This window comes from Lissotriton vulgaris, chromosome 2_1 (genome assembly GCF_964263255.1).
Source record: "Lissotriton vulgaris chromosome 2_1, aLisVul1.2, whole genome shotgun sequence".
NCBI classification, from domain to species: domain Eukaryota; kingdom Metazoa; phylum Chordata; class Amphibia; order Caudata; family Salamandridae; genus Lissotriton; species Lissotriton vulgaris.
Window position 1 is genome coordinate 86,128,332 of NC_141687.1, and position 21,263 is coordinate 86,149,594.

A 21,263-nucleotide genomic window follows, 5' to 3' on the forward strand; every position below is an offset into this window, starting at 1 on the left:
ATGATCAGGCAAGTGAATGTGAATCAGTAATTTCCTTAATGGATTTACCAATATGAGAGCCTGAAAGTGGTTCCATGAGAAAAACCACTCCTGTACCCGCAAGGGAAGTACAGATAGAGACTTCATCAGGAACGAGAAGTGCCACTGTAGTAACTCCAGAAGAAATAGAGAGATGGACCCAAGAAATAGAGAGACCAAAAATGCAGCCCAAACCATTAGACATATATAAATTAAGAATTGAAGTAGAAGAATTAATGTCAGGAAATGTGGGACTGGAAAGATTAAATACCCTTAGTGAAGACGAATTGCTGTTTGTCTGTAAAAGCATCACTAGAAATACAAAGGTGTTTCATGAAAAATTAATGGATATGGCAGCTAGCATGGGAATTGACATTGGCAAATCTAAAGTGTTGCAGAAACCCTATAGAGTAGAATTTTCTGACAAAGATTTAGAAAACATGAATGTGTCAGGGAAAAAGGTCTAGAACAGAGAGCTGATGAATGTAATGCAAAAATGGGGTGATCTAGAGAAATGGAGAGCAAGGTGGTCAAAGAAAAGGAAGAGGTATGGTCAAGACAATTAGCTTCAGAATTTGTCCTAAAAGAAGCAGACAAGGTAGAAAAATGATGTCCCATGCGAGAAGTACCAGGTGGAGGATATGTACATGTGCCATGGTCCAGACAAGATATTGTATCATTTACCAATGACTTCCCAAAATTGCGAGAAAAACCTGTAGAGTGGTATAGACAGGTTGAGAGATTTGTGAACGTTTCGAAATGCCTCCTGAAAGATCTAGATGGTTTCTTTGACAGTGTAGTTCCTGTAGATTTGTGGACAGAACGTAAAATTGCTGTTGATTGGCCAAATGAGAAATACTCTAGAGACCCAAAGACTGGGGCTCCTACCGAAGACGTTATAAGAAAATACAATCAGGTGATGTTGAACCTAAAAGGAAAGGTGCCTGCAAAGGAAACAGGTTGGACCCGAATAGATAGAACTACTCAGAATCGAGATGAAACTGTATATTCATATTATGAGCGTCTGTTACAAGTGTTCAAAACGTACAGTGGGCTAGATAATATTGAAATGAAGGATATGACCTACTTCATTTATCGATTTGTGTTAGGGTTAAGGCCTGAAATCTCACAGTGGATTAAAGACAATACAATTTGCTGGCAAGCTAAATCAATTGATGAAGTCCTTAAATATGCTAAATACTGTGAAGATGAGCTAGAAAGTAAGAATAAGGAATTAAAAGAAAAAGTCATGTGGGCACAAGTAAAATTAGCAGAGCACCAAGAACAACAGTTAAGCAAAATGACAAATACTCAGAATCAGAGCCCTGGGAGTGGGGGAAAACCAAGGGTAAAAATGAGCAGAGAAGAGGCCAAAAAGAAATTTCCCTGCCATGGGTGCGGAAAGATGGGGCACTGGAGGAACGAGTGTAAGGCTGTGCAGAATAATAATGTACAAATTAATGATTTAAATCCACAGGCGCTGAATGAGGTACCACGGAAGACCCAGCAACAGGTAAAACAGAATCAGTTGCCTCGTGCAGCTAGGCCAAATTATAGGAGCAAAGCACAACAGGGTGAAGACACCGAGGTTTGGGAAGGAAGGGAGGATAGAAATACAGCAACTTCGCAATTCCTGTTAAATGATACATTCCTCTGTGATGAACCTTACTGACGGTGCCTGAGCGGGGAGGATGAGGAGTGCGTGCTTGGCGCCTCCTTGCCGGTGGACCAGTCAGGGCCATACATTGAAGGAAAGGTTGAAGGAAATGATGTCACCTTTCTATTGGACACTGGTGCTACCTGTTCTACTGTGAGAACAGCAGACGTTCCAAACCTACTCCACTCGGGAGAAGCGATACAAGTAGTGGGCGTTTCTAATAAATTAATTAGTACCCCAGTTACAGAACCTATGGAAATTACAATAGGGAATTTCAAAGAGATGCATAGATTCGTTGTTTGTGATTCAAGTCCCGTGAACTTACTAGGACGAGATTTGCTGTGCACAATGAACTGTACCATCTTTTGCACTCCAAATGGCGTCGAAATTCAGACCCCAGATGAAGACAGAATATATAAATTAATGCTGATAAGACCTGACTCAGAAATTAAAAGACTGACAATACAAGACTTACCTGAAGAACTCCAACAGACAGTGAAACCAGAGGTATGGGATTTTACTGGAAAAGATGTAGGATTAATGGCAAATGTTAACCCAATTAAAATTACCATAAAAGAAGATTCAGTTTACCCGAATACCCAACAGTATAAAATGAGTGCAGAAGTAAAAGCAGGGGTTGCTATTGAAATAAAAAGGTTGTTGGAAGCAGATATCATACAAGAGGTGTTTAGCAGTCCTTGTAATTCGCCCATAATTGGAATTAAGAAACCAAGTGGTAAGTACAGGGTAGCACAGGACCTGCGCAAGGTTAATAAAATCGTTGTTCCTTGCTGTCCTATTGTGCCAAACCCTGCAGTGATCTTGTACCAAATACCGTGGAATGCTGGATGGTTTACTGTCATTGATTTATGCCATGCATTCTTTTCAATTTCATTGCATCCAGACAGCATATTTCTTTTCTCATTTTAATTTGACAGTCATATTTACGTCTGGAATCATGTTCCTCAGGGGTACGCGGAGAGTCCTTCGATTTTTAATCAAATTCTGAAAAAATGCCTTGAATCTTTGGTATTGCCTGGAGAATCAGTCCTGGTGCAATATATAGACGACCTCTTGGTGACGTGTAAAAGTAGGAAAGAATGTGTCGTTGACACCATTGCCTTACTGAACCATTTAGGTGAAGGAGGGCATAAAGTATCGCCAGACAAACTACAGTTCTGTACCTCCTCAGTGAAATATCTGGGCCACCCGATCGAGAGAGGTATCAGGAAGGTTATTACAGAAAGGATTAGAATAATTCCAAACAGAAACGATTAGAACAATTCCTGCTCCTTGATGCCCTTGGGCTAAGTCAGCGCATTACAAGACCTCTATTCATTCATTCATTCATTCATTCATTCATTCATTCATTCAAACATGGAACTGCCCAATACCCAGAAAGAAATCAGAATGGTTCTTGGAGTTGTAGGATACTGTAGGGTGACCGTCCTGCCGCCACAGAAGCGGTCGCTCCTTCACGCTGCTCCCTGCCAGACCAGTGGTATCGTAGGGCTTCTGCCAAACTGCTCTGTGCCTCTATATTAATTAGTTGCGCACTGCTTACTGTTCAGTATTGCCTGAACACTCGCTTTGCATTTTTTGTAGCGCTTTTATTGCTAGACAGCTGCGCATTCATTATACAATTGTGCTCTGCCCGCTTTGCCTGAATTATTTAATTTATTTATTGGGCCGGTACCACTGGACATTTGCTAGCGTTTGTAAGGCTGTGCCCTCAATCTCGCCCTGTTTCGCATTTGGCTTGCTGCCATCTTGTTGATTGTTGTTGTGCCTTGATCCCAGCCCGGCTCCCCCCACGCTCCCGCCTCCCAGCTGCCCCTCCCTCGCCCCTCCCCCCCACCATCTTCATATGACAGATGGATTTGCGCGCAGCGGTCACGCGCAGCGGTCACACGCAGCGGTCGCGCCCCATGCGCGCCGAAGGTGCGCCACAGGTAAGCCCGTCTGCGCCCGTCCGCGCCTGGACCGCGCCCAGCGCCAGACCCCCTGGCCCCGCAAACCGCACTCCTCCCGCATTACGAATGACGCCTCCACCCTCCTAGCCCTCAACCCCGGACGCACACCACAATGCTACAAAGCGGCCCCAGGACGTACCCATGGTCCCTTCGCCTGCCACTCCTGCAAGTTTGCCTGCATCAAGACCCACACCAAATCCACTAACTCCAAACACAGCTCCGACTCTAACCACCTGAAGTGCATCCTGCTGAACAACCGCTCGATCCACAGACACGCCACTGAACTCTGGGACCTACTAGACACTGCGTCACCGGACATCGCCTTCCTTACAGAAACCTGGATGAACGCATCATCAGCACCCGACATAGCCATTGCCATCCCGGACGCATACAAAATCATCTGAAAGGACCGCACCAACCAAACAGGAGGAGGCATAGCCATCGTCCATAAGAACACCATCAGAATCACGACCAGCTTCGACGACAACCTTGCAACCGCTGAACACCTCCACTTCCAGATCCACACCGACCCCAGGACCACACTTAGAGGAACCCTCATCTACAGGCCACCAGGACCCAGCACACAATTCAGCGAAGACATCACTGACTTCATCAGCCCACATGCCCTCCCCTCCGAGAACTACATTCTTCTGGGAGACTTCAACTTCCACCTGGAAAAGAAAAACGACAGCAACACCACCACCCTTCTGGACAACCTGGCAAATCTCGGACTCAAACAATTTGTTGACACACCCACTCATATAGCAGGACACACGCTCGACTCTGTTTTCACCTCCTACAAACACATCTCCTTCGACCAAACCTCAGCTCTCCACTGGACGGACCACAAATGTGTTCACTTCAGCTTCAAAACCACCACGACCCACAACCCCCTACAACGTCTTCCTCGAAGAAACTGGAACAAAATCACCACCGACCAACTCCTCACATCGCTCAACCAAACACTCCTGCACTCTCATCGGACCCAAATGAAGCTGCCACCAAACTCAAACAATGGATTACTCACAGCGCTGACGAATTAGCACCCCTGAAAAACCACCAGATCAAACAAGGTAACAAAAAGACCCCTGGTTCAACGATGACCTTAAGAAATCCAAGAAACTATGCCGCACTCTCGAAAAAACATGGAGAAAAAACCCAACCACTGACAACCTGACCACCTTCAAGGCAGCCACTCGCAAACACCACCAATTGATCCGAGCCACCAAGAAATCAGCATTCAAGGATCGACTCGACAACAACGCCCATACCAGCAAAGAACTTTTCAACATCGTCAAAGAATTTACCAACCCAACCGCAGCCTCTAACGACATCAACCCCTCCCAAAACCTTTGCGACTCGCTATCCTCTTTCTTCTACAACAAAATCGCCGACATACATAACAGCTTTAAGAACATCTCCATAGAACAGTCCACTCCACCCACCTCCAAACCGGAACCGCTCGCTAACAACCTTAGCGCCTGGCCCCAATCACCCCTGAAGACACCATCCACCTACTGAACTCCATCCATTCAGGTTCGCCTACCGACCCCTGTCCCCACCCCATCTTTAACAAAGCAGACTCCATCATCGCACCCCATCTCCGTAATATCATCAACTGCTCCTTCAACTCCACTACCTTCCCAGAAAGCTGGAAACACGCCAAACTCAAACACCCTTCTGAAGAAACCTACAGCAGACCCCTCTGAACTTAGGAACTACCGCCCCATCTCCCTCCTCCCATTCCCTGCCAAAGTCATTGAAAAAGCCGTCAATAGCCAGCTCGCCGCCTTCCTAGAATCCAACAACTCCCTCGGCTCTTCACAGTCCGGCTTCCGAGCCAAACACAGCACTGAAACCGCCCTCATTGCAGCGACAGACAACATCCGAACGCTGCTGGACAACGGAGAAACAGTTGCCCTCATACTACTCGACCTCTCCGCCGCCTTCGACACAGTCTGCCATAGCACCCTCATACAACGCCTTAGCAACATCGGAATACAAGGGAAAGCCTTGGACTGGATCATCTCGTTCCTCGCCAGACGAACCCAGAGAGTTCACCTCCCCCCTTTCAAATCAGAGGGCACCGAAGTCATCTGCGGCGTACCACAAGGATCATCACTCAGTCCCACCCTCTTCAGCGTCTACATGAGTCCCCTTGCATCCATCGCGCGACAACACAACCTTAACATCATCTTCTACGCTGACGACACCCAACTGATCCTTTCCCTCACTAAGGACCCTAACATCGCCAAAACCAATCTTCATGAAGGCATGAAAGAAGTAGCCGAATGGATGAAAAACAGCTGCCTAAAACTCAACTCAGACAAAATGGAAGTTCTCATCCTTGGATCTTCCCCCTCTGCCTGGGACGACTCTTGGTGGCCACCGGCACTGGGCACAGCTCCCATACCCACGGACCACGCACGCAACCTAGGCGTCATCCTTGACTACTCCCTCTCGATGACCAAACAAGTTAACGCCGTCTCATCCTCCTGCTTCAACGTACTTCGTATGCTTAAAAAAATCTTCAGTTGGATCCCCACCGAAACAAGAAAGACGGTCACCCACGCACTAGTCACTAGCCGACTGGACTATGGAAACAATCTCTACGCCGGAACCACAGCCAGAAAAAACTCCAACACATTCAAAATGCATCAGCCAGACTCATACTGGACATCCCTCGACAAGCTCACATTACCGGCCACCTGAAAGACCTCCACTGGCTCCCCGTCAACAAGAGAATAACGTTCCGTCTCCTCACCCACGCACACAAGGCCCTCTACAAACTAGGACCCAACTGCCTCAACACACGACTGTCCTTCTACACACCCACCCGCCAACTAAGATCTTCCAACCAAGCGCTCGCCACAGTTCCGCGCATCCACAGATCCACCATGGGAGGAAGATCTTTCTCCTACCTGGCGGCCAAGACCTGGAATTCTCTCCCCACCCACCTCCGCCTCACACAAAACCACTTTTCTTTTAGAAAGGAACTTAAAACCTGGCTATTCGATAAATAACAATCCCCCTCCCAAAAGCGCCTTGAGACCCTCTGGGTGAGTAGTGCGCTATACAAATTCCTGAACTTGAACTTGAACTAGGCAGTGGATTGCGGGATTTTCAGTCCTAGCAAGACCATTGATAAAAATGACAAAGAAAAGAGCAAAGGACCCAGTGGAGTGGGATGACGAAAGCATGTCAGTTTTTACAAAATTACGGGAATGTCTGCGTACAGCTCCCGCATTGGGAATGCCTGACTACTCAAATGAGTTTGCACTGTTTTGTGACACACGAGACAATTGTGCACTTTCAGTCCTGACTCAAATTCATGGTTTAACTAGACATCCAGTGGCATATTTTTCCTCTACTTTGGATCCAGTGGCTTCTGGATTACCTGGATGTCTGAAAGCAGTAGCGGCGACTTGCATGAGTCTTGAACAAAGAGAATCCATTATTATGGGACATCCTGTAACTGTGTATGTTCCACATGCAGTTGTAATTTTGTTGACCAGAACCAAAACTCAGTATCTCACACCTAGTCGGCTGACAAAGTATGAGAGAATTCTTGTAGGTGCAGGAAATGTAACCATTGCCCGATGTAATATCTTGAATCCAGCTACCCTACTACCAAATTCACTCACAGCAGAAGTGACAGGAGAAGTTGAGCATGACTGCCTTGATCTGACTGAGTATAGCACAAAACCACGTCCAGACATAAAAGAAGTGCCCCTAACTGATGAAGATTACGAGCTGTTTGTAGATGGCTCATGCATGAGACATGAGGACGGAGGCTTGAGTGCTGCTTATGCAGTATGCACTTTGGGAGGTCCAGTGGAAGCATCCTATTTACATGGAGTCAGTCTGCACAAATAGCTGAATTGGTTGCATTGGCAAAAGCCTGTAAATTTGGGAGGAACATGAAAATAACCATATACACTGATAGCCAGTATGGTTATGGGGTTGTGTATGACTTTGGCCAATTGTGGCTTTAAAGGGAGTTTCTGACTTCTTCAGGTACTCCTACCAGGAATGGAAAATTTGTGCAAGAGTTACTGGAAGCAATCCAGTTACCAAAATGATTGGCAGTGGTCAAGTGTGCTGCTCACAAATCTGGCAATGACAAAATGACAGCAGGTAATCGATATGCTCACCAATTGGCCCAACATTGTGCGAAATACAAATTGGCTATTAATAAAAAGATAGGAGTAAATGGAAACAGCTGCCAACTTATGGTGCTTGAAGGAATAAAAACATGGGAAGAAGTGAGAGATTTGCAGAATGCAGCAGAACCAAAAGAAAAGGAAAGATGGAGAAAATATGGTTGTCAGAGAAGGAATGAGGATGGTGTCATTGTTTAACTTGATGATATGCCTGTGTTGCCAGACTGTCTGCTTGCTCCTATGGCTAGACTGATACATGGAGACACACATTTAGGAAGAGATGCCATGATACGCATCTCTAGGCAAACATGGTTCAATACGAAATTCAGAAACATAGCAGAGGCACTCTGCCAAAGGTGCCTGGTTTGTCAACAATTCAATCCTGGAAAGAAAACTGTAGTTTTGCCAGGAAAGGTTGGAAAGGCAGAAGGCCCTTTCATACGATTACAACTTGACTTTGTTCAGTTACCCCCTTGTCGAGGAATGAAGTACGTCCTCATCATTGTCTGCCTATTTTCAAAGTGGGTAGAAGCTTACCATGCTCGCTGAAATGATAGCATCACTGTAGCCAAACTGTTACTTAGGGAACTGATACCACAGTACGGATTTCCTGTCACAATTGAATCAGACAGAGGTGGGCATTTCCATAGCGAAATAATAAGACAAATTTGTGAAGCATTCAAAATTACGCAAAAACTGCACTGTGCATATCGCCCAGAGGCTTCTGGAGTGGTAGAACAACTGAATGGCACTATCAAGTCAAGATTGGGAAAAATGTGTGAATCTACTCAAATGGAATGGCCAGATGCTTTGCCACTTGTTTTGATGGGACTCAGAAGTATTCCAGACAAGAACACGGGCTTGAGTCCCCATGAGATACTGATGGGAAGAGCAATGCGGCAAGCATGGGTGCCAGGATGCAAACTGATAAGCATATCTGATGATTTGGTACTAGAATACTGCAAGCAACTGGGTGACCAAGTGCGTTCTGTCTCTCACCAGATTGGGGAAGACTCAGTCGCCAGACCAACAACTCCAGCACATGACTTGAACCCAGGTGATTGGGTCGTAATAAAGAAACACACTCGGAAGAGTTGCCTTGCACCGAAGTGGGGAAAACCAAGACAAGTAATCCTCAGCCGCAGTCGGTAGGGGAGTACCTGCCAGGGCGTTGACGTAGGGGGGGGGAGGGGCATGGTGGGGATTAGTAATGTATGGATAATGGAGGTTTGCAGGTAAGTAAACATTTAAATAAATCAAACAAATTTCGTTGCGTGCATCCCCAAATGCAATGCAGTGCGCGCAATGAAATTCGTTTGATTTATTTAAATGTTTACTTACCTGCAAACCTCCATTATCCATACATTACTAACCCCCACCCTGTCCCTCCCCCTCCCCACATCACCGCCCGGCAGGTACTCCCCTACCGACCGCGGCTGGTAATCCTGGTTGAGATGAAAAAACAAGAAAGGAGTACCATCAGAGATAGCTTAGGTAAAGCAGTCTGAATGGAATGAGATGAGAAAAAAGAAGAGAGTCCTTCCTTTTAAGAATCCTGGTTACCACAACAGCTGTGAAGTGTGCAGGTGTGCCACGGTGGATCCATGCCAGCCATAAGAAGAAAGTGACAGAACCGGAAGAAACTGAGGCTGAAGGTTGTGCAGCTGAGGGGTCTCCAGAAATTGGTCCTGAAGTAGCTGAAGAAGAACAACCGAGCTCCAGTCAAGATGAGTGGGTCCCAATAATCGACCTGACTCTAGATCCAATAGGAACAAGAAGACAAACCTACTTAGATAGAGAGTGGGATAGTGAGGACGAGACAGGAATAGGAGAAGACAATCAGATCATCGAAATCCAAATCAAATCTGATGATGAGGAAGACCAGATAGGGAAAGAACAGATTATTGACACTCCTCCAAGAACTCCAGAACCTGAGAAGGGACAGATAGAAATCAGAGCAGAAGTTCAAGCGGAAGAAAATCAAAAGTACGAAGAGCTTAACAGGATTAGATAGAACTAGACAAATGTGTTCAGGAAGAAGAAATTGAAACAAAACAAAGCCAAATTCAGCATATACCTGAACAAGGCCAGGTTAGCAACCAGGCAGAAGAATTCGAAATAAGACCTGGAACTAGTCAGACAGGAAGAGAAAAAGAAGACAATGAAGTAGATGTGCCACAACTGAACGAGAATAAAAGAGTATTTGAAGAAGACCAAAACACAGTGCCAGTTAAAAAAAGACTGAATAACAAGTATCAGAGTCCTGAATGGACTTATCTGGTGTTGGAAGACTTTGAAAACCTTGAAATAAGTGACAAAAGTGAAGAAGAATTGATTACTGACCAGACTGACGAAAAAGTGAAACCAACCTGAAAGTTGCCCTGAGTAAGCAACCTGTGCAAAGTTACAAAGAGGGGTTGAAGCTTCTTTTGAGACAAAATGTCTGATTCCTCTGTGAATGGAAGACCGAGACGAAATTGTTGTAAAACATGCTGCAAAGTATGTTTATGTAGTATAGCATTAGTACTTATACTATGGATAGGATTAACAATAACTATTCCTTACATGATGAGTAAAGATACTAATTTGTACCCTACTAAATCCGTGACAAAGGACACAGAAGAGCTGCAAACGAAAAATACACCACAAAGAGTAGAGACACAAGAGAAAGCACTTAGCCTTAAACATACTAGAATGGACTTAGATGCACCAGATGAGGAAGGATTGCATTATCATAGAATCAAGAATAGAACTCATTTAAATGCATTTGCAAACCTTTTAGTACATTACGTAGAAGCAATGGAGATAGAAGACTGTTTCGTCTGTATGAAGCTACCTACTTCAGTAGCTGAGGGTGTGACATACCATCACTTGCCACTAACATATGGAATTTCCTGTAGTATTTTAGCTAGCTTATTCTATAAGAGAGGACCTTTACAGTATTATTACTCTAATTCAGATGTGATATTTTCTGAACCTTCTATACGTGGAAATCTAAATCCTGTACATACCAGGAGTGATGTAACACGTTATATGGGTGAATACTTTCTAACTATAGGTACAACAGATTTAGGTGAAGCACATAGAAATAACTTAACATGTTCATTACACGAACAAGAGACAATTTTTCTAAATATGGCAGAGAAAAGAAGAGAAAGTTTCCAAAGAAAAGCAAATGACAAAAGGCAGAAAACTCCTAAATGGGCTGAAAATATAGGGAGCACATCAAATGGTGGAGCTAATGCTGCTATGTTGCTGTATTTCGAAAAGAAGGGGAAACGTTGTCTGCACAGAGAAAAGACTAGTTACTATAATAACATATTCATCCAGTGAATGCGAACACAATTATAAGGTAATTGGAGGTTGGGGTTTCAAAAATGGGTCAGGACCTGTGTTTCCCGGAATTTATTATATATGTGGAAACAAGGCTTATTTCAAATTGCCAGATCATTGGCATGGAAGCTGTTATTTTGGTATTGTCTTCCCAAAAATATACCATGAAAATGAAGTCGCAGGAAGCAATGAAAATACTAAAGGATTAATACGTAGTAAAAGAGAAAGTGTAGGAGAAATAATAGGTGATATATTTAGTGCATTGATACCTACAGTGGGAGTGGCTCTGAATACACACAGAATCTGCAAATTGTCAACAGTAGTAGATCGGTTATCAACTGACACTGCTGGAGGTTTCCTGATGGTCAATACCGAATTGGTTGGGATCAGATCTATGGTTTTACAAAATCGACTTGCTCTTGACACCCTATCGGCGAAAGAGGGCAGAGTCTGTAGAATGTTGAAAGTGCAACATTGTTGCACGTATATTCCAGACGAAAGTGTTGAAATCAAGAAGTACTTGAAAAACATAACTAATTTGGAAAGAGAGCTCAAATCACTGGAGGTTGATAGTGCCTGGAAGAGACTAACTGATGGTCTCTCCTCTGTAGGTAGTTGGTTTTCTAATCTAGGTAAAAGTCTTGTGAGTAAAACACTGATGCCAATAGCGGGAATAGGTTTATTAGTGTTCATTATAATAATTTGCGGGAAATGTCAAACACAAAAAGAAATATACTGTCAATAGGAGAGGAATAAAAAGAAATGTTGAAGAACTCGAACTAGAAGAAATGAATAATCAAATTTATAAAAGAGTGAAAAATTCTCATCCTAATAAAGGTGCTGAGAAAAAGCTAAATAGAAAGTTTGAAGAGATTGAAATGGGGGAAATGTGAAAAGTTGGCATCTGGTTCCATTAATAGTGATGATAGTAAATATCATTAAAGAGGGGATTGATGGAGCAAGGATTCGCACGTTAAGCGATTTGTTTGTATTCATAAACCTCGAATAACCCTAACTACATAATCAACCCGTTTTGTCTTACTAATCTGCCCCTTGTACAATATTTGGGTGTCCTAGAGACGCTTGCTTATGTGTTTATTAACCTTAATACACTTGCATATTAAAATGGCCGCTGCTACGTGGGAATTTAGACGGGGCATGCGTCAGTCATAACCATGTGACGTGACGTAGTCAATGTCTTGGTGGGAAAACAGTTGCACATGCGCATTGAAACTAAGATGGCTGCTCTGTGTTCTCACATGTTTGAAGCTTTCATTGCCGCTTTCGCAAAGCTGTCCGTTCTGCATAATCAATAATGCTATAGTTATTATGAAGTAATGGGTGAAGTATAGACATTCATGGTATACAGTGTAATCATTTCTTACTGTGTTCTAAATTGTTTTCTCTTGCTTTCAATGTATCCTATTCTTTGGGCCTGGGAGGTGCTTAATACTCCATTTTGAAAGTCCTTACTGCGCAAGTCACGTTGTGGAGGGAAAAGAACACTGCAGCAGTGCAACCCTGCCAGCTGGTAACCACAGCCAAGATGCTCCTGGGAACCTGACCTGCGATCTAGCATTTAGGTGGTGTGATGAGCTAACCTCCTTCTTTGTCCAATCAAAATTGGAGATTCTTACACTTGCAACATTGGGGGGGGAGGTACCCTACCCGAAAAACAGTATAACTGGCGTAGGTTTAGCTAGAGAAATTGTCCGACATGTCCGAATAGCTGACCTGTCACTGACCCAACGCACTCAATAGGTGACTGAAAGCAGAGAGCAAAGCACTTTATCTGGGAGGTTCGAGAACCCAATCTGGGTTTTTGGCAGATTCCTTACAGAGAGGGAGTAGCGCAGGCGTTGCAACCGAAGCTGCGGGTGCTGGTCGTACCCTTTGGTGAACCCGGTCCTGATTTAAATTCTGGGGTTATCCTGTCCTGACTGTCCATGAGCTGCACCTGCTCGCCTACTGGCACCTAAGTTCTTGGGGGTTCTTCCCGTCTTTTTCAAGTGACCCGTGGCCAGGGTTGGTCTTCACTCTATCCTAGGTAAATATAAAATCTGTGTGGGTGATTGCCTTTCTGAAATTGCATTTCTAAATTTCGTCCATTTGAATGAGTTTTCAATGTATTATTGACCTTAGTATGTTCCATTTTTCAACCCACCTTTAGTAAATGCTAAATTGTTTTCTAAATAGTTTGTGTTCCTTTTTCACCCTCCCTATTTCGGAGATAAGTTGACTTTTATAGTATGTTCCAAATCTTACCTTCCCTATAGTTTTGAGCTAAAAACTCTAAATTTTGTATTTTGCAATAAGTTCTTCTTTAAAACTTCCACTTTTAATTGCGAAAGTCTGTGGGTTTAGCATGTTCCCTTTCTTTACCCTCCTTTAATCAAAGTTGTGAAAGATTGTTATCTAAAATAGCATGTTCCTTGTTCTTACCTTCCCTTTCAGTTTAAGTTCTTAAATGCTTAGCATACTCTATCTCTTGCATAGTTATACGTTGCTTATGATTTTGATTATAGATAGTTTAATTTGCTTCAACTTGATGCTCATGACATATGATTATGAAGATGATTAGAGAAAACTTTGAACCTACCCAGAGTCTGTAGTTATTTCATTTTACAAATGTTATAAATGTGCTTGAGTACCTAATTTATAACTCAACTCCCTGATCCTAGGTGTTTTAGGTTCCTAGTATCTATATTGCTAGGTTATAGATATAGGAATCAGAAGTATAGAAATCTCAAGTTATACTGATAGTAGAGCGTGAGTTACCTAAGTAATATTAAGGTGGGTTGTTATGAAATTATGGGCCCAGGTGAGTATTAGTAAAAATGTCCTAGCTGGGTAACCTGTGCGCTCTATCAAAACTATAGAACTCCCTGCCACTAGCCTTCAGGAAATCTCCTCCAACTTCAACAAGGAGCTGATCTAGAAAAATAAGGGTTGCTAATTTATCCATGATTAACACATTGAATGGCAAATACATCATAACTGCTTTCTGTACTTCTGCGTTTGTCTATGCTTCAATGCTCTTAAGATCCTTCCTGGCTCTCAGAGAGCTTTCCTCAACATGTGGGGAAGTTTCTGTCCAGTTACTGTGCTCCCATATTGTCACCCTTAGTTGTGACACATGAAAACTCTGTCATCATATCTCTCTTCGTGTTTTTCATATGGTTCTGTTTCTGAAATGAGTCTCAGGTTCTTCCTCTCTGTGTTTTTCTACATGTGAGCATAAGTCACAGTCAAGTGTTATGACACGGTTGATCTCTACTCACACCCAGCCCCTATCATTACTTTGTCAAACCTTTCTATGTAATTTTTTCATGCTATCTCCTACTCTCAGTACAATGCTATGATGACTTAACAGCCTGGTCCATACTGTACAAAACTGTGTACAGTGATCAATAAATACATTTGTGCCCCTTGTAATACCAAAGTCCCATCTGAAACCACACCAAAGGTCACAATTATTCTGTAGTTCAGTCCCTGGAGTTGAATAACGACTGAGCTCCAGATAATGGAAAATCTGTTTCAATGCAATAAAAATTAACATATTGGCATCCACCATTGATCCTTAAAAGTGTTCTGTTGAACACATCCACACGTTTCAAACTCCATTTAAGCTGCTGCAAATGTTAACGGTATCTTCATTTGTTGTTTTCTCCCAATAACTTAGAGAAGTACTTTGTTGTACAGCATAAAAAGACAAATGCATCTTCAGATAGATTTTATTGCAAGCAGTGCAGAAAATAGTACATTATAAGTTGACTTTCTCAGGCAGGGAGGTGTCCACTTATACCAACATTATAGAGCTCCCCAGTTCCGAAGTATCCAGCAACCAGTGGAAGTTTGCAGACCTGCTGATGACTGAGAGAAAGGCACAAATTCCCAAAATTCACTAGGATGCTATGGGAATTGTAGATTGCTTTGGTGCTCAGTCAATTCAGAGTTGGGGACTCAAGTTTGAATATAGTAAGGACACTTTTGCATAAAGAATTGGGACAATTCTAGTGAAAATAATCTGCTAAGCCTTGACTAGTGCTGTGCAGAGTTAGATTTGCCACATGGCCATAATGGACAACCTTGACTTTAGAAGGCCACCACCTCCACAGATGTGTTTATTTTGGCCACGTCTCATGGAGTGTTTAGAATATGGGATAATGAAACGGTTTCCTCAGTGACCTTCTGCACATTGAATCCAGGGCTGGATAAATATTTAATCAAATAAAGATAACACATCCTTCCAGAGATGGATATGTTGTCCAGAAATGGAGAACCCTTTTTTTTAAACAGAAATACCAAACCCAAGAAAATATGTTGTATCCATATCTTGTGGAACCTTGTTCAGCTACAGAAACAGCTGCCCTGAATGGACGCACATTCTGTCTTGAGCTACAGTAATAGTCGTATATAATGGGGCCTATTCACAAAGTAGTACATTTACTACAGACAAAAAGGGCCCAAATCAGTAGTAAATATACCCTAGCTCAGAACTGTAGTAAGTCCAGCACCACACATTGCCTTTTACCATTCATAGAAAATAATAGACGTAGGAACATAAAATAAAATGCACAGGAAATAATGTTAAGTTACATGAAAGTATTGAAAATGGTTCAAAATATAAATGACATTAATTTAGTTTAGGAAACCTATTTATTTTATTTCAACACATTTCTGATTATAAAATGAATGTACCTTTATGTAAGCATGGGCGGAAAATCCGTTTCGCTCGCGGATTTTGCGGATTTTCCGTAAATTCGCAATCCGCGAGATTCGCGAATCTCCCGCAAAATCCGCAAATCCGCGAGCAGCGGATTTTATGGCTTGCTCGCACTGTTCGCGTGAGTTCGCGGCTTCCCAGTACAACTTTGCGCCCCGCGAATAAGCGCTAAATTGCAGAAATACGATCTTAGCAAAACTGAAACTACTTACCAGGTTCAAAAGTTCAGGCTCATCATTAGTAGCCATTTCCTGTAGTGCTTCCTGAGGGGCCCCTCCAGAGTTCAGTTGCCTGCTTGCAACTATTATGTGACCCTGCTCTGAACCTCAGAATAGTTACACATATGGCACAAAGGTCCTGAATTACAGCTAAGGGAGACAAGCAGGAGCCAGGCTGGAAGTTCAAATCCATTAATCAGCCCCTAATTCATTATTGTCAGTTGGGGCAGGGCAGGTGTTGTAACTAATTTTGCAACAATGAAAGCACTTAGCAAGTGCAAAAGATCACTAATTAGGAAGCACTAAGGAAGCAGGTGCCAGCTAAAAAAATATTCTGTGACACATTAATCAGCCCCAAATTAATTCAGGTCACTTGAGGCAGGGAAGGTGTGCTTTGCTTTGCCACAATAATGTACACTGACTGGACAACCAGAGGGTGCTGTGATGAAACAGAGGGTGGCATGGGTGGGCCAGAGGGTGGCATGAGTAGTCAGAGAGTGGCAGTGGTGACAGAGAGTGGCAGTGATGAAGAAGAGTGTCCCAAACAGGCTGGACACGTAGAAACAACAAGTTCGCAAAACTTGCGACCCGACAGGTAAGTTCGCGTTTGCGAAATTGTACAAAACCCTCGCGAACTGGCAGAAACCCGCGCGAACACAAAAAAAAACCGGCAAATTCGCGAGAATTTGCGGATTTTGCGAATTGCGAGTTCGCAAATCTGCAAAATTCGCGAACGCGAGATTCGCAAAATTCGCCCATGCTTACCTTTATGTTAAAATATAATTAGATTACTTTTAATGATTTCCATACAACTTTTATAATACAAAAATGTATCTTAGGTGGGACTTTTTAATGTGAACTTCAAAAAAATAATATTAATATAATATATTAAAATAAATACAATTGTAAGTTCAAATTAAGCTTGTACTGTAATTTCTCTTATTATGCTGTGAATGTAAAATAAATACATAAAAACTGACATTAGTATGTAACATAAAAAAGTATAATTACCTTCTTTGAAGTTTAAAAGAAACTTTTTTTACTATGTCCTATACTTTACTACAGGGAGCTCTCCAGCCTATGGTTAAGTATACCAAAGAACAAAAATGTCTAAAAGTGAAAACAAATTGTAAAAATATTTTTATGTTCATTATTAATCTCAATTATTTTTTATCATAATTTTAAATGTAGAACTAAATAAAGTTACAGCACTATTACCTCCGTTTTTAATTAGCCATGTAATTAATTTAAATATAATAAATCGATATATTTTAAAAAGATGTGTTAACTAAAATATTCCACCTATACAAAAAATATGTTGTATCATGTTTTGAAAACTTCATAAAGTGATGTATAGAAATATTTAAAACTAAAGCTATTTCAATTTATTAACTACATTTATTTTAAAATAAATAAGTTTATTAAGATATGTTAAACAATGACAAATATGTGTCATTTTTAGATAGATATCTATTTTAATATTAAATTAATAATATTTATATGTTTAACTATTTCAAATCATTTAATTCAAATCAGCATTATTTCAGAAGTGGTTTAATTTTAAGTCTCTGCATCTATTATTTCTATGTGAGAGTGTTGCAGTATCAGTGGTTGGCTATGTGTGTTGTGACTTACTGCTGCTCTGTTTTGACAATAGGTATTTGAGACTCGTAAATTTGTCTGTACCTCTTTTCCAGGGAAAGAAGATATGTAAGTTGACACTTTTGAGTAACATTACACTCTACATATTGTGAATAGCCTAAAGTAGTCAAATTACAAAAAAAGTGTAAGAGTAAATTTACTGGCAGTAAATCTACAAATGTAGATTTACCTTTGTGAATAGGCCTCAAATACAGGATAATATTCTAAAGCATGTTGGTTACGTCCAGTTCTGGAGACCCGTGGACAAACTACTGGGGCAAGTTCATACAAATATTTTTGGTTATGGGCATACATATACAGATGAGAATAATGCATTTTAATCTGCCAGGAATTCAGATAGGTGAAAATGTTTTTTTCTACTGGAGATTTCTCCAACAGTAGTACAAAGAAATCTACAATACGAAACCCTGTGCAAATTGTCAGGCATGGGTCTACTGAGGCGTTGTTATCATGTGAATTTAGGGATGGCGAAAGGCTTGTACATTTGTGGGCAATCCCATACACGAATGCAACCCTTTCCCACACTGGACAAGGTTGGAGATGTATTCCATTCTTTGGGGGGCCCAGCATCATGTCACCCCTGCTAGAGCCAGCCCTGGGCAAAGGACTGTTAGCACTTAGATATAAATCACCTGCCTCATTAATAATAATAGGACAGTTACCTTCCTTGTGCCTCCATGCAAACAGTGGCAAAACTAGTGCAGAGATCACCTGCACCCAACATTGTATTCACGATATGCTAGCATTGTGACCTGTCACTCTTGAAGGACCAGGGGTTGTACCGCCACACAAGTGGCCCATTGAAAATTGGTTGCAGTGTCCAGGAAGGAGTTGAGTATGTAATGCCTTACACATGTTATCATTCATTCAATTTTTTCATGTATGCATTTAACTGACTATTGGAGGGAGCAGGCCGGGGTCCATTGGACTGATGTCTGCTCTTTGTGATGTCCACAGCCTGGACATGCCCAGTATAGCTTCCATATATTGACAGCTTACACTTTGCACGTGGTTAGCGCCTGCCCTCAGCATCCTGTCATCGTTGCTGCTAATGAATGTGTAAAGCAAAGCATTAGCGGGTTCCAATGCCCATCTCTGGGAGGAGGAGGCCAGGGTACTACTCCCTAATCCTTATGACGCACAAGGGTTTGAGCGTCTGCCTTGTGATCCCTAAACCTATTTACGAATTGTAATTGGACTGGGACATTTGCAAAGTCTGCTGTTCTGGCTCTGCAAATGCAAAGTCAATGTGAGCATGAGGTGCTAAGGATAGGAATGTGCCCCTCATCCCCCAATGCTGCCCACCCTCGGTTACCAAAGGGAAACTGTCCCAGATGTACAGTTCCCCCTTTGGGAGTCAGAGACCTCCCCAACTCGGGTATCCGATCAATGAGTTATGAGTGCAGGTGCAGCTGCAAAGCATAGATGGACACCGCCAAGACTCACAGATTAGGGGTCGGGGGGGCTTCATTCCATGACCCACCCTATTCGAGATTCACAATGGGTTGCAAACCCCCCTTTGAGAGGCTGGAAGCCTTCTCTGCTTTATAAACATGGTTTTGTACATTACAAAAAGGAAACAAGTATTTTGTGAAACCCTATGATTTGGAGAATCACCGACCTTGTTACCGCATAATTATTTTAGATTTGAAGCGCCTGATTCTCAAAGCTGTTTAGGAAGCTCAGTTCAGCTCAGGTGTACGAATGAACCGACTTCAGCGGCATGGATTTACTCTCACAAGCGGCTGCAATTCAGGATATAAGGTGCACCGGGACACCGCCATCGCACTTAATCGTGATATGTTTGTTGAAGTTAAAGGCCAGGTAGTAGCAGTGTGGTGGCATGTCGTGTGGTGCACTGCGAAAATAATGGCATTCCGTGAAAGCGTACGGGTTATTGCTAGTGATGGTCCGACGTCCAACTATTCCCTGGCACAGGCCCTTGATGGTGCTCGGCGGTGCGTGGATAAAGGTGTTAGCTTGTTTACACTGTCCGGGTGGACCTCTGATTCGTCGATTTCGGATCTGAGAGTTGCAGTAAGCGTCGTCTCCTGCTCTTACTGAGTTGTCAATGTGCTTTCTGCGGAACGAGGACCAAGACTGTGAGGAGGCGGGTCCGAGACCGGCAAGGGCTAGGACAACCAGCAGGAGGAAGACACAGGACGCCATCTTTGCAGCCACTTTCACCTGCGGCAGAACCTGCACAGGAGAGAGGGAGAGAATAAGTGACAGGGGGAAGGTGTACGGCCAGGTAGGTAACTCTCACTTTCAAACCAGCAGTAGTGCCTTTTCATACACAGAAAACTGTAATAAAAACCTACTCCTTATTTTTATCTATCAACAAGAACATTACATCACTATTCTACTTTTAATAAGTTATTACATTTGACATATGCTGTCACAGTGCTTTTGCCAGAAACCGTAGATAGTGCCAGGAAGCAATGTTGTTTTGTTTAGACAATAAAACCTCAATCTGTCCAAATACTTTTTTGTTTCTTTTTAAAAAAATTTTTTTTATTGATATTACAAGAGAAAGTTTGAGCACCAACATTACAGATGTATAACGTAAATGACTATAGATCATTCCACTATCATAATAACAGAGGAAAGCAATACATATTTAAAGAATAGAAGAGTTACAAAACATTTAAAAAGAGAAAAAACAAATTTATATTGTGCTGGTCTCAAGAATTCGGTAAATTCGGTCATATAAACGTTCCCTATATCTTTTCCTTTCTTATCAATGACCTACATCCTCTTAAACTAGCTAATGCAATTTCCATAGTGTGGATTTCCTTGACCAATGCCCACCATTCCATAACGTGTGGAGGATAGGTAGAAATCCAAGACCTAGCTATAACCAACCTAGCACAGGCGTATAGTATGGATATCAGATCTTTGTGTGTACTATTAGTGTCCTGTATATCTAGTAAAATCAAATGAGCGGAAAGCGGTGGTGATGCGATTTGTTTCGTCCTTAAAGCCTTACTTATTCCTTCCCAAAACGGGGTAAGTGCAGGACAAGAGAAAAGCATGTGTTCTATACCAGCCGCTTCCATATTGCATTTAGGGCACTTAGTACGCTCATTAGTTTGATTGCCTAATGACCAGCTAGAGATTCTTTGGGGAGTATAGAATAATTGGCAAATGGTTCTATATAGTTGTAACCTTAAGTTGGAAGATTGGACTACCTTATTAATTTGGTAAAGGGAAGCAGAAATCTGATTTGAACTAATATTAATCCCCAATCTATCGGACCATTTAGTTGCCATTTTCCCACAGTCCTCAATCTTACCTAGAATTAGATGTCGATAGCTCTCACTTATGAGTGACTTTGTACGATCTGAGTACAAGCATTTTAGTGATTCAGAGTGACTAACTTCAGTAATTTTCATTTTCAGAACTAAAAAGTCCCTGATTTGGATATATTTAAAGTACATACCATCATTTAGATTGTAGATAAGCTTCAGTGAGGTAAATCCTAGTAGACCATCAGACCCATAGAGGTCGCCC

General features: G+C 42.3%; 1 long non-coding RNA gene across 1 annotated transcript in view; it reads right to left on the reverse strand.

The window, feature by feature from the left end:
* Positions 1-14,862: 14,862 nt before the first annotated feature.
* The window catches only part of LOC147729615 (uncharacterized), a 65,243-nt gene continuing 58,842 nt past the window's right edge, over positions 14,863-21,263 (reverse strand). Inside the window, exons 3-4 of the long non-coding RNA XR_015308337.1 lie at positions 16,854-19,949; positions 14,863-15,845 (exon numbers count right to left, since the gene is read on the reverse strand). This is a non-coding gene — a long non-coding RNA (uncharacterized LOC147729615). The remainder of the gene's footprint in view (positions 15,846-16,853; positions 19,950-21,263) is intronic.